The 13,614-nt window shown below is 34.7% G+C and overlaps 1 protein-coding gene across 2 annotated transcripts in view; it reads right to left on the reverse strand.

Annotated features, from left to right (window-relative positions):
* mylkb (myosin light chain kinase b) overlaps window positions 1–13,614 on the reverse strand; it is a 59,477-nt gene that overhangs the window by 31,382 nt on the left and 14,481 nt on the right. The gene's annotated exons all lie outside the window — the stretch shown is intronic.

Consider the following 13,614-nt stretch of genomic DNA (forward strand, 5'->3'; position numbering starts at 1 on the left):
AAAAATATTTCTCCAGATAACAAAAGAAAATTAAATGACAAATCTTCTTAGCACACATTTCACACAAGTAAAAAAAAAAAAACATTTATCTGGAAGAATGGCATATAATTATGCGGAAACAAAGATAACTGACAGGGTAGGTCCTACAACATTACTATATTAATAAAGCATTACTACATCATTAACATATATTTACAGTACCCCAATATCAGTATTGTCATATACAGTATATCATTACTGGGTTAGGAGGTATTATAACACTATAACATTTTTTAATAGTAATAATAAAGTATTTACAAATCATTTGCAAACTATTAGTTTATATTTAATTCAGGTAATATACTGTAGTCTATTGTTAATATATTAATATACAAATAGTGAGTTATTCATTCATTGTCACTGTAATTAACTAATGCATTATTGTTTAATTAGCTCAAGTTAGTTAATGTTTTTTTATGCTTTGTTAAACATATTAACTGAAAAGCAACATAAACAAAAGCTGTTGATGCATAAGATCAAATCTCTTCTGGAAGCTCAAACGTGCAGCGCAACACGAGAATGAACCTCATTGGTTCTTGCACTCAAGAGTTTCTGTTGTGATGTGTTTGGTGATAAATGTTTGAACAAAAGCCTTAAATCCATTCATCATATGAAGCAATGTGGACTAAATGGCTCAATTCAAATTAATTAGTCTCACAATCTCTTTATGAATTTTTTGAAGTGTCAAAGTGGTAGTTGCGTGGACTGTCAATGGAGGGACAGAAATGTCCTAGATTTCATTAAAATAACTTCATGTGAGGTTTTGAAATGGGGTTGGAAAGACACAAGGGTAAGTAAATGATGACAGAATTTTCATTTTTGGGCAAACTAACCCTTTAATGCATTTGTAAACATTCTCAGGTTCACGAAAAAATTATTGCAATTAATGTCCCATAACGGTTGGTTTAAAGCTAAATTAATGTCATTTTCTGATTTTCCATGATCTAATAACCATTAACAGCTGTTTTACTGGTTTAAAATACTGTACATGATTTAATAAGATTAAAAAACATGATGAAAACCAATTTTATACTCACTATTTGTGTGTATATATATATATATATATATATATATATATATATATATATATATATATTATCAAATAAAAGTTTTTAATGTTGTGATTCACCTTGCTGGCTCTATTTATTTTAAAGCCCTGGAAGAAATTTAATGAGAAATATATAGGTAACACTTTATTTTACCCTGTGAAACATCTTACATACTTACTAGGAGTAAATTATGCATAACAAGCAACTAATCCTAAAACTAGCCCTAATTCAAATTTTATAAAGTATATGTTCTTATACTCAGTACTTATTTGTATGATTACACTGTAACAAGGGAACCTTAAAATAAAGCAAGTTCAAGTTCAAAAAGAAGAGAATTTCTGCCTTTTCTCCACTAACCTCCAAATTCTATGCAAATTTAATAATAAAAATATAGTGGAATTTTTATGGTTCAAAAAATATTATTTTAGGGTCAACTATGGTCTCCTGGAATCTAAGCCAGGTTGTGGCAGTATTGACCATTAGGCTAAGCTTGGATCCAAGGCTGATTTTTTTAGTAATTCTGCACCTGAATTATGTTCAGTCAGGATATATGGAAATAATGACCAAGTAAGACCAATTCTTTTTACATAGGCTTGCGTTAGCTCTGACAGAACACTGGATTCTGCAGTTTTTTAATGCTTTAAACCACAGTTCTGTAATTTGAAATAATGCTTCTTTGCTATACAGATAATATGTAATTCAGAAAGGTGACAACCTCCTCCTTCCTCCGTAAACATGTTGATTATTCACAGAGTGGATCGTGTCAGAGAAGGTTTAATGGCTCCTTTGTGATTGGGTTCTTGCAGCTTTATCTTTGCGCTGACTCTCTTCAGACAGTACACTATTCCAGTTTGGAAATAGAGCTCTGTGTTCTTGTTCAAAGCCTTTTCATGTCAGATTATATATATATATAATAATAGCTTAGTGGTGGTAGTTATGTGTGCATGTTTGTTGAGAAAAACTCCATTGAAAAAAAGAGTGGCTTTAAATGCACAACAACTCAGAGTTAAGTAGCCTATGTTGCAGAGCTAACGAATAGGCCTACCAGGGTGCATGTGTGCAGAGAGTAGCCTATTGAAAACAACAATTTGTTTATTGTTTTCAATAGGCTACTATCTACACATGCACCCTGGTATTCAAACAAATCTATAAATCGACCTGGGGTGCGTTTCCCGAAAGCATCGTTAGCCAACTATGGTCGCAAGTTCCGTCGTTATCAGCATAGTTCAACGAGTCGGTGTTTCCCGAAACAATCGTTCCAACGAACATTCGCAAACAGCATCACAAAGTTGGGTGGTTTGAACAACAGCTCTCGGCCTGTGGTAAGAGGCATCGTTTCTATATTGCATGGCATTTGGAGGTAATAAATCCTTATCTTGAGCAAAATAAGCAAGCTGACATTCAGTTCAACCGGTGCCTTTTATTTAGAATACATACAAATGGAATTTACGTCTTTTAGTTTGTGAAAAGATTTGGAGTAACGTGTTTGAAGAGTGCGCATGTGCGAACGTGCTCTACTATGTAAGAACGAGCCAAATATTGAGTCTGGTAATAAAGCAAAACAACTGAGAACAATTAGAAATAGTCCTCAGATGACATGTCTGTAATTTATATAAAACAAATCTAGCGTTAATTGGATCTCAAACAGTTTCATTAAAAGTAGTTATACTCCACCACGTGCGAAACCAATGTGGTTGAACGATACTTTGCGACAGTGGGTTTCGGGAAACAGTCGTAACTAGCTAGTTGATTTTTCCAACGATGCATCGTACTGGTAGTGAATCAGCGAACTACGTCGTTGTACGGGAAACGCACCCCAGAAGCACTTCTCATATCTGAAAATATAAACAGAAGATAACACTAATTGATGTATACTCAACTGTTCAGGTACTGCATTTGTGATGCGACAATTGACATCATTAAGGTGAATTAAATTAACTATTGTCAAAATGTATTTTCAGATGTAAATGATCCATCTCACTACTCAGATTTTAATTGTAGATATCACAAATTGTCATTCTATCACACCGGTCAAATGAAAACGTTGACTTCACAAGTGTAATTATCTAAAATATAATTAGTTGACAAAAATCTGCAAGCTAAGTCATTCATGATGAAGTTGCTTGCAGTGCACAGACACAATACAGTCAACACACAATCTCAGAAACGTATTGTCCATGCATCAGCTGTTACTGTGGTTTTGAATTTTACAAGGTCATTAAGGTCACTTCTCTTCAATGTACGGAAAGCTGCAATGGCCAAGTGCATTAAGAGTCAAACATTCCACACTTCAGTTCTTTCAGTTAATTTAATGCATCATCCATGTATCGAAAGAGCGCATTTTCATTGTGAACGCACTATTTATAATACAAAACGGCATAGAATAATGCAGATAATACAATTGACAATGTACGCAACCACTTTCAAGCCCCAGAAAAGTAGTTAAAGGGATACTCCACCGTTTTTTCATATAAAACTTTGTTATTCCCTTAAAGGACAACTCCGGCGCAAAATGAACCTTTGGTCTAATTACAGATTGTTACCTAGTCAACCATTATCTGAGATTTGTTTTCATGATTGCCGAATGTAAATAGTTTTATCTCTAAAAACACGCTAGTATAATGCTAGTATATAGGGCATAGAGTAATGACAAATAAAAATCGCTTGTTATTACCACTAACAAGGCTCAAAATAGCCCCACACTAACACGACAGCATAACAAGGGTCCCTACATTCAAACCGAAGCATTGAGAACTTTGTCAGTGTCCATATAGTTTAATAAGAAGATATTTTATACACACAGTAAATTTCGCGAATACAGGAAGAAGCCATCTTGGAAAAATAGTCTCCACCAGTCGATCTACGAACGCCGATCCAAGTGCGCTGGTGAGATGTGAATAAGGTGATAAGGTGAGCGCGAACAGTAGGCTACGTGTACATATTGAAGACAAGTAAACGGTTTGTGTTTGTGTTTCTTCTGGAAACAACGGACCATATGAGATTCTGCACAGTTCTCCAGTTCAGCGCACTTGGATCGGCGCTCGTAGATCGACTGGTAGAGACTATTTTTCAAAGATGGCTTCTTCCTGTATTCGCGAAGTTGACTGTGTGTATAAAATATTTTCTTATTAAACTGTATGGACACTGACAAAGTTCTCAATGCTTCGGTTTGAATGTAGGGACCCTTGTTATGCTGTCGTGTTGGTGTGGGGCTATTTTGAGCCTTGTTAGAGGTAATAACAAGCGATTTTTATTTGTCATCACTCTATGCCCCATGTACTAGCATTAGCGTTATAGGCTAAACTGTTTTTAGAGATAAAACTATTTACATTTGGCAATCATGAAAACAAATCTCAGATAACGGTTGACTAGGTAGCAATGTGTAATTAGACCAAAGGTTCATTTTGCGCCGGAGTTGTCCTTTAACTAAGTCGAGTTGATACATACCTCTGTCATCTCAGTGCGTGCACTCAATCGCTCTGGCGTGTGAGACACTTTGATAGCACTCAACTAGCCATGTTCATTCAATAGGGGTCAAGCAGAGAGTGAGTGTACGCACTGAGATGATCAACTCGACTTAGTTAAGGGAATAACCTAGTTTAATATGAAAAAACGGTGGAGTATCCCTTTAAGGAATTATGTAAGTAATTCATGTGTCTCCAGTAGTTTGAGCTCAATTTTATGAAGCAAGCAAGCAAAGGCTTTGTTTGTGCATTAAAACACCCAAACAATTTATTTACAAAATATTATTTGCAAAATATTAATCTTATTTATTTTATTTTTTTTTGGGTGCAGATTGCCAATAAAAAAAGTTAAACAGGCATATCTGAAACATATTTGAAGAAGAAACATGCATTTGATACATTCATATTTGAAACTTTGTGATGCATGTAATGTGTCCTAAATTATTATACAGTGTTAGAAGAAAAGGCCCTATAGAAACTTAAAGGGTTCTTCTGTCAGGCCCTTTATAGAACATTTTAGAGCTTCCCACAGGAACCATGGGATCATTTTATGGATTTAGCTTTACTGTTTTTCTCGATTGCTTAAACACGTTTCTTGAAATGATGCATCCAACTCTAAAAACAAATCCATAACTTCTCACCCAATTCCCCATACTTCCTATTTTGCAGTTCAAAATGAAGCTCTCCACTCAAAACCACTCAATCTTGCTGAAAAAAACTTTGTATTTCATCAGGAACAAATATCCTTTGACCCCATCCCTTTCATTTGTCTTTTTCTCTTCTTCTCCTCTGCTTCTTTTTTCTTCCTCTTTATAACCCACCATAGGATTGATTTTTCAAAGCACATAATCCCCCATGGCCCTATTTATATTATCCTGAGATTCTAATTGGTGTGTCATCAGTTTTGCTACTTGATGTTTATAAATGTGTGCTATTTCAGTTCACAGTGTGACACCTGAGGTAATTTTATTATGTGTTTGTGTTTTCTGAATGCTTAAACCTGTGCAAAATGAGGGCATTTTTTTTGTGCAGACTTTTGAAGAAAACGTTGAGAATATACGAATGTGTGTGAAAACAGGAAACGTTTTGAGAAATGTGTCTTTGTTTCGAGAAATTAATGAATGGTTTGGGAAATTTGGCCAACTGAACCAATAACTGTGTGTTAGCAATTGAGAAGAGCATTAATTAATTAATTATGAATTAAACAGCCTATTTAGTAAAAAAAAGAAAAGTTAAAAATGAAAGTATTATGCAATCATTTAAGACATTTCTCCATATTAGTACCCCACTGATCCTTTTTAAGAGTGTTTCATGCCATTAAGGCAAACCTTATAAATGTTACATTCATATTAGAATCAATGTAATAACAAGTCAATGTCATTATGCATTATACAAAAGTAAAGTACATAAAGTATAAATTACTGCATGAATCTTGGGAGCTTGGTATGCACATTAAGTATCTTGTACATTACATTAGCATTCTTCCCTTTAGTTTCCCCTTGGAACCAAAAATGATCTGCAACCCAAGTATTGAGGTATCAGCACTCTTCACTCTTTTATTTTTTTGTGGTCATATAAACTAAGTTCACACGAGCTAACATCCTAAGCCTGTGAACTTATTAGCATATGACTAAGTATAGTGGTCCTCATTTGGGTTCACTGTCCTCTTTTGATGAGATAGCTTTTTCTGCCCTTTTAAGCACATTTCTTCACACTCACTTAATCTGACAGCTTCAGGGTGTGGGAAGTTGGGTGGAGAATCTTCCCCCATCAGGATATTTACAATCTCTTTCTCTTTGATTAGAGATCTGACGGTGTCAGGCGTGATTATCATCCCCCCCAATTTCATCAGTGGTCCCTGTCAAAGTTCTGAGTTGTAAGGATTTTACTTTCCATGGCTCAGTCCGAATTTTAATTAGAGTCTCCCGGCTTTGTAGTTTTTCTGGCGAGTTCTATTCATCTATGGTCTTATAATAGTAAGGAAATGCACCATGAGAGGAAATAAATGAAATAATAAGATTTGAAAGAGAATGTGGGGGGTATAACAGTACATTTATAAAATTAGAGGTCTGCAATTTGAAATAAATTGATACTTTTATTAAGAAAGGAGTTAAATTGATCAAAGGTGACATTTAAGTCATTTGTAATGTAGCAAAAGATTTCTATTTCGAACAAATGCTGTTCTTTTGAAATTTCTACTCATCAAAAAAGCCTAAAAAGTTTCAGTTTCCACAAGAATATTAATCAAAAACTGCCATTGTAGAATAGATAATAAGAAATGTTACTTGAGCACCAAATTAGCATATTAGAATGACTTCTTAAAGCTACACTGCAAAAACACTTAGTTCTTTCAAAAATATATGTGCTCATTAATGTATATTTAGTTCGTTCAAGTGATAAAGTATTCTCATGAGTGTACAATATGCCATACATGCGGGTAAGGTGTTCTAATGTCGGTCGCCATGTTGTCCCTCCATCTTGAAAGTATATTAGCCAAAGAGGGACATAACCGTTAATTCAAGCTTCGCCTTTCGCGTTTACGTTTGAGTTAACACTCATGGACGAGGTCGAACTGGAAGCCATGTTAATCTTGGACTACATTGGCCACCTTGGAGGGAATTGAGAGGAACAGAAACTAATATTCACTGGATGGTCATATACCTTTTCACAGCTAGATGGGGGTAAAAATTACACAGTGTAGCTTTAACACTTTAACTATCACCGTCCCGGTACCGGGACACCTAACTTTACTTCACTATATTTCTATTAAATCCTAATCTAATTATGACAAATTATATATCGTTGGAAAGGTCTAAGACTTCTAAGTAGATATTCTACCCCTGTTTTGTGTTAAAAATTATGTAGGAAGAGTAATTGATGAATTTATGACAAGAGTGCACCTCAAAAAAATCTGCATCATAACAGGAGTTTTGACCTTTGTCACAAAAAGTCAATGCACCCACTTTTAATCGTTGAAACTTCTGTTTTTATGCTAAAAGTTCATAATAAAACATATAATCTAGTATTTTTCAATAAAAAATAAAAAAATCATAGTATAATATTATCCTCTAAAAATGTTATATCACATATTTTAGTAGTTATCATAAATTAGGTATCATTTGAAAGCTTATAAACTCAGAATTCATCGTGTGAAAACTGTTTTATAATTGAACGTTGCGTTACCATAGAAACGGTATTTGTTTTATCAGGCTCCTCCCCTTTTGGGCGTATTTCATAATTTATGATCAAAACCTTTTCTAATCTTGACAAAATTGATATTGTCAGAAAGGTCATAGTCTCCAGGTTCCAAATTTTATGACAGAATTTATATTTGGACAGAAATTTATTAATTTGTGAAGGCAGAATGTATACAACTAAATTCAATGGAATTCAATTCAATGGCTATTTCTGGTACTACGCATAAACAAAATCTCATGGGAACTTCAATTTTTGTGATATCAACTTCAAATTGGAACATAAGTTGATAAGATTTATGGCTTTGATTTTATAGAAATTTTAGAGTAAAAAATATTTTGTAAAATATATATTTTATATAAAATAAAAAATATATAGTACAGTATATTTGATTTACTGTAAATTTAAACTTCCATAACTTTTTCATTCTTTCATTTTTTGAAGTGTTTTCACTTCAGCAATATTCTGCTGAGTGTTTTCTTTAAAACAAGACCAAACTTGGGTATATATTCCAAAGCATTCTTAAATTACAACCATTTAAGTTTTGAATAGTGCATTTTAACCCCATTCTCAAAAGGGGGGGTGACAGCTAAGGGGTTAAGGAACATGTGGCACTGAACTGCAGTAATGGCTGCTAAAAAATTAAATATTTCAAAATATTACCTTTTTTATGTACTTTTGATAAAATAAACGTAGCAGCCTTATGTTCTATCTTTTCCCTTTTATTTTTTATGAAGGTTCCGTGGGGTTCGATATTAACAAAATATACACAAATGTCTTCTCCCTCATGTCGCTCCAAACCTTCTTTTTTTCTGCAGAATACAAAAAATATATATATTTTGAAAAATGTCTCAAGAATCTGATGTAGAAGAACTTAGACCTAGACCTGAACTGCATTGAACAACTTTGAATTATTTAGAACAGTGAGTGACCCTATATGATCTTGCGTCTGCACTCGCAACCAGGTTCCAACATGTATTGGAAAGCCTCCCCAGAAGAAGCAAATGCAAGGCCAACTCTATATTAATGCCTGTGGTTGGGTGTGGTGTGTGAGTGTTCACATTTTGGCCATGTAGTGTATAATGAAACTTACAAAAATATAGTAAACAGTTTGAGCACTTGTTGAAGTATCATAGAGTCCTAAATATATTCAAGGGACAATATAAACATGTATATGACCGATTTTGATTTTTTATTTAAGCATTACACAGCAAACACACAAAACACATCACATCTCAGTCTCACCACTCTCATCTATTATCTTTGATACGATTTGTATTTAAACAAAGAAAGAAAAACTGTTTTTCAAGTCAGTGCATCTGTTTTGGACATATTCCTTCATTAATTGTAGTTTTGTGTTAATAAGACTGAGTTCTCTGAGGACATTTCTGCAACGGTGAACACTTTAGTGAGGCCTTTATATTGTCCCACTGGCAGTTTGTTTATCCATCAGCTCTAATCATACATATTCAGTGGTTCATTATGATTAGCAGAAACATAATATCCCTGCCCCTGTGAGCATTTTGATTTAGGTCACAGGCTTCATTTGCTTTATAAGTCACATACTCTGAGCTACAACACATTTTTAAATCAGTGGGCTTTAATTGGTAAAAATACAGCTATAATTGAATGTTATATGAGTCATATACCTTTATATGGAAGCTTGTTTCTGCCACGAAATAAAACATTTTAAAAGATAATGGCGACTTTTTATCTCACAATTGCGAGTTTAAATCTTGCTATTTTGACTTTATTTCTCCGAATTTCGAGATAAAGTCGCAATTGCGTTATAAAATCAGAATTGTGTGTTTATATCTTGCAATGCTGACATCTTTTCTCAGAATTGTGAGATCTAAAGACACAACTGCGAGTTATAAAGTCCAGTTCTAAGGAAAACACACAATCGTGATTTTATATTGCGACCCTTACAAACCGCGTCTATAATAGGAGGCCAAACCTAAAAAACTCCTTACTTCAGTCTGAGCCCGAGTATGGGGACTTCACCTGGTGGGGAACACCGGAGGTACTGTAGGAGAAACTCCATGCATTCCTCCCAGGTCCCAGATGAACCGGAAGAGAGCATTGGTAAGTTCCCTCCTTTTTTCAGATTTAAAAATGTAAACACTTTCATATTTTTATACATGACTAGTATCATCTTTTCAGTTTATAGAACCCTCGTATTGAAATTGTAGAAGGAAACATGTATTAAGATTTTCTCTAAGAATCACCCATTAAATCTGGTCAGTGTGACGTCGACATGTGTGTTCCTTCAACAGGACAATGCAGGTGTTATAAATATTATGGTGCATAAATTATGGTAAATTTTTTTTCGTAAAATTTTGTAATGTTTTAAATGTTTAATATATATGTTATATTGTTTTGGTACATTTTTATTTGAATTCATAATAAAAAATTTAATTTAAACTGTGTTTTTGTTTATTTATCCAGGTCAACACACATGAATTAACATTAATGTTATATAAATGTGCATTTTAAGCCAAAATAGACTATTTCGTCTCCTGTCTCTGAGCTGATTAAATATTAAAAAGAAGCTGCTCACTAAGCCAAAGGACAACATTATAACAATATATATGATATTTTCTACATTTTATGAGCCTTTGTGGACTACCAGTTTAAATGTAGGTAATCCAACTTGATTAAATAATAGACTAAATTTAAATTGTATTTGCTCAGAAAGGTGGTTGAGGTAGGCTTGCCAATCGTTCTGTTTAATATGGAATCGCAGTGTAAAAAACTTAAAGGGGTAGTTCAGGATTTTGGACATCGGACCTCATTACCCTCTCGACCCTATCTTGCACCCGGCGCAATTTACTTTTTTTTCTAATTTACCCAGACGCATGTATCATTCCGATTTTGCACCCGCGCAAAGCGGACTTTTCCCTCCACAGATGCACATCGGTAAACTACGGAATGGACTTGCGCTCCCTGGGCGTGTCGGCGCAAAAAGGAGGCTTGTTTCGGCACAAACAATCCCTGGTGCTATTTTGCAGTTCCAGAAAACAATTGCGCCAATGACCAGAAAAAGCTAGTCTAAAGTCAGTGGCGCTTGCGCATACATTCAGATGCTATTTTAAACGCGCATTTTTGGCCATAATACAGAGAACAGCACGCATACACTGTAGTTGATTCTCTCAATGTAAATGATACATTATTATAAGGAAAAATATTTAAACACGAGGGAAATCATTGTTTTGTCCATGGCGATGAAAAAAAAAATAGGCATAAAGCTTACACATTTACCCAAATTATTATAGGCTATGCATGTTTAACTGAAGCTAATTTGGGTGAGTTTGTCCCATCCCCAATGTCACTTCTCTTTCTTTTATGGCCCTGACGAAAACATCGATCATCTCGGCTGTGAACCGATTGTGGTAAATGCGCCGTTAAAATAGAATTGCGCCATGGAACAAGCGCACCTCGTTCATCACGTTCTTAAAGGGAATGTTATATGACGTTCTTATTGGTTTGTTTCACGTTACGCCCAAACCACACCTATGAATAATGAAGCTACTTCAGACCAACCCTTTTTAGATTTGCGTCGGGCGCAAGAGTCATTTATCCCGCCGGTTAAATAGCAACAGCGCCCAAGACCCGCCCACAAAGTTACTTGAGCTTCGCGCGTTTCAGATCGTTAAAATAGGGCCATATATATCTCACAATTTTGACTTTGTAAGTCGCATTTATCTTTTAAAATTTGTTAAATTTTTACATTTAGAAAATTTCATGGCAGAAACAAGATTCAATTATAGCTGTATTTTAACCAGTTTTTACTTATATCACGCAATTATGAGATAAAATTGCGAGATAAAAACTCGCAGTTGCGAGAAAAAAGTCAGAATTGTGAGTTAAAAAGTCCAATTAACTTTTTTAAATTTGTTTTTAATAAATATTCTGTGGTGGAAACGAGCTTCCATACCTTTGCCACTTGCTTTCTTTGTCTCAAACACACTCAAACAACATGCATACATGTTGTGGGTCAATGAATGTAACAAGATAACTGACAACTGTATGATCACACCCTTGAGACAAATCTTCAACCATCACTTTTGTGTTTTACTTTCAATCAGAGGACTTAAAGCATCTAATAAAGTACTTCAGCAGTAACCCTTAGGAAACTAGCAGGACGAAACAAAGAACTTGTCTTGGCTGTTTCATAACACATAAGCTTTAAAAGATTTTAAATGAAGCATTAACTGTAGTTCCTGCCTCACCCACTCACTGCCCTTTCTAATGGCTCAGTTGGAGGTAGATGGCGAAAAATAAATTGTGTCAGTCTGTCTGCTGACGAGAAAATAATGTGTTTTTAAAGCGGTGACAGCACTTAAAGAGAGAGATGGAGAGAGTGAGTGAGCGGTGATGCGTAAGGGCTTAACTTACAGAGCATCGTCTGCTTTTCTACGGCAGGCAGGACTGCCTAAGGTTAAACTGGCTCATCTAATAGCTTGCATAACATAGAGATTTGCAAATTAGTGACATTCCCTCTACTTTTTGAGAACCGTGCCTATGGTTTATGAAATATTAAATAATCTCCCAATTTAAAAACTCAACCTATCAATAATACATTCATTAGCTCTAAACACACACAACGTGAGCATTACGTTTTTTCCATTTGAATGAGCAATGGATGTAAAATAATATATGAAAGATTGCTGCGATGTTTCGTATTCATGCACGCATATCAACCAATTAGCCTCTAGACTTATCTTGCGTTATAGACTTATCTGACTGTTGCAGTCAGACTCAACAGCAATCCGTGTTAGTGAAAAGCCTAGAGATTCTGCACTCTAAATGCATTTTAACACCCCACTCTACAGACTTGGCATCTTCAGCATAATCTTCTATAACGTTCTTTTCCACCACACTAAAATCCTCTTAATGTACACTTAAAGCATTATTGAGAAGCAGAGAAATAATTTTTGAAATTCTGAAACAGCTAATACTATTTAAAGACTGTCACTCTGCTAACATGTTATCTAACCCATCAGAAAACCTTTTAAGAAAAAAAAAAGAAAAGAAAAGGAAAAAGAAAAAAAGCACATTTTCTGAAATTCTTTTGGTAAATTAAATCCTGAGTGCAGACAGTGTTCATAAAGGTCTGCAGTCTTTAGTTTATCAGATGCTCCTCTGTTGGTGAGAGGAATGATGGGATTGGGATGTTATGTAAAATTATTATTTTTTTTCAAATTTTTCATAAATTATTATGCATGAAGCGGTATTTGAACAAATGTCTCCTCGTAAAATCTGTGAGAACAGGTCGGTTTGTTTAATTAATCCTCTTAGATTGAGATGCATACAATCTGTTTTTTCATGCCTCACCTGTCTTTGTTCGCTCTAAGCTCTCAAACAAACCGAACGCTTTTAACAGACACAAGTCTGCCGACAGATTTGTTAAGGAATGCGTTTAACAATGTGCCTTTGGTGCACATATTAAAATCGGTGTGACATTATTTCTTTCAATTGTTCTTTGACAACCCCTTGTGAAAGTAAAAGCTCAAATTCTTACAGGGGTCAAATCCACAATAAAGTATTTTGTCATTGTCCTGCCTTCTTGTGGAACAATTTACATTCTATTATACCATGGTCTTCGATTCTGATTGGCTAGAAGGCGTGCAATAGAACCGTTTAATGACGATAATGATGATAACAAATATCATGCTGCAAACATCAATAACAGCTTTGAGTTATCAATGACCATGGTATAAGCGAGATAATCCATGGCTATGTGCATCAAACGATTTGAATGTGCTCTGCTTCGCGTCAGATGGTTCTTTGCCTCCTCGTAATGCATTAAAATCTTTTAATATACATCTAGCCATGGATAATCCCTCACATGTCTGATATTCACA

Source organism: Pimephales promelas, chromosome 8 (assembly GCF_988280905.1).
Source record: "Pimephales promelas chromosome 8, fPimPro1.hap1.1, whole genome shotgun sequence".
In the NCBI taxonomy this organism is placed as follows: Eukaryota; Metazoa; Chordata; class Actinopteri; order Cypriniformes; family Leuciscidae; genus Pimephales; species Pimephales promelas.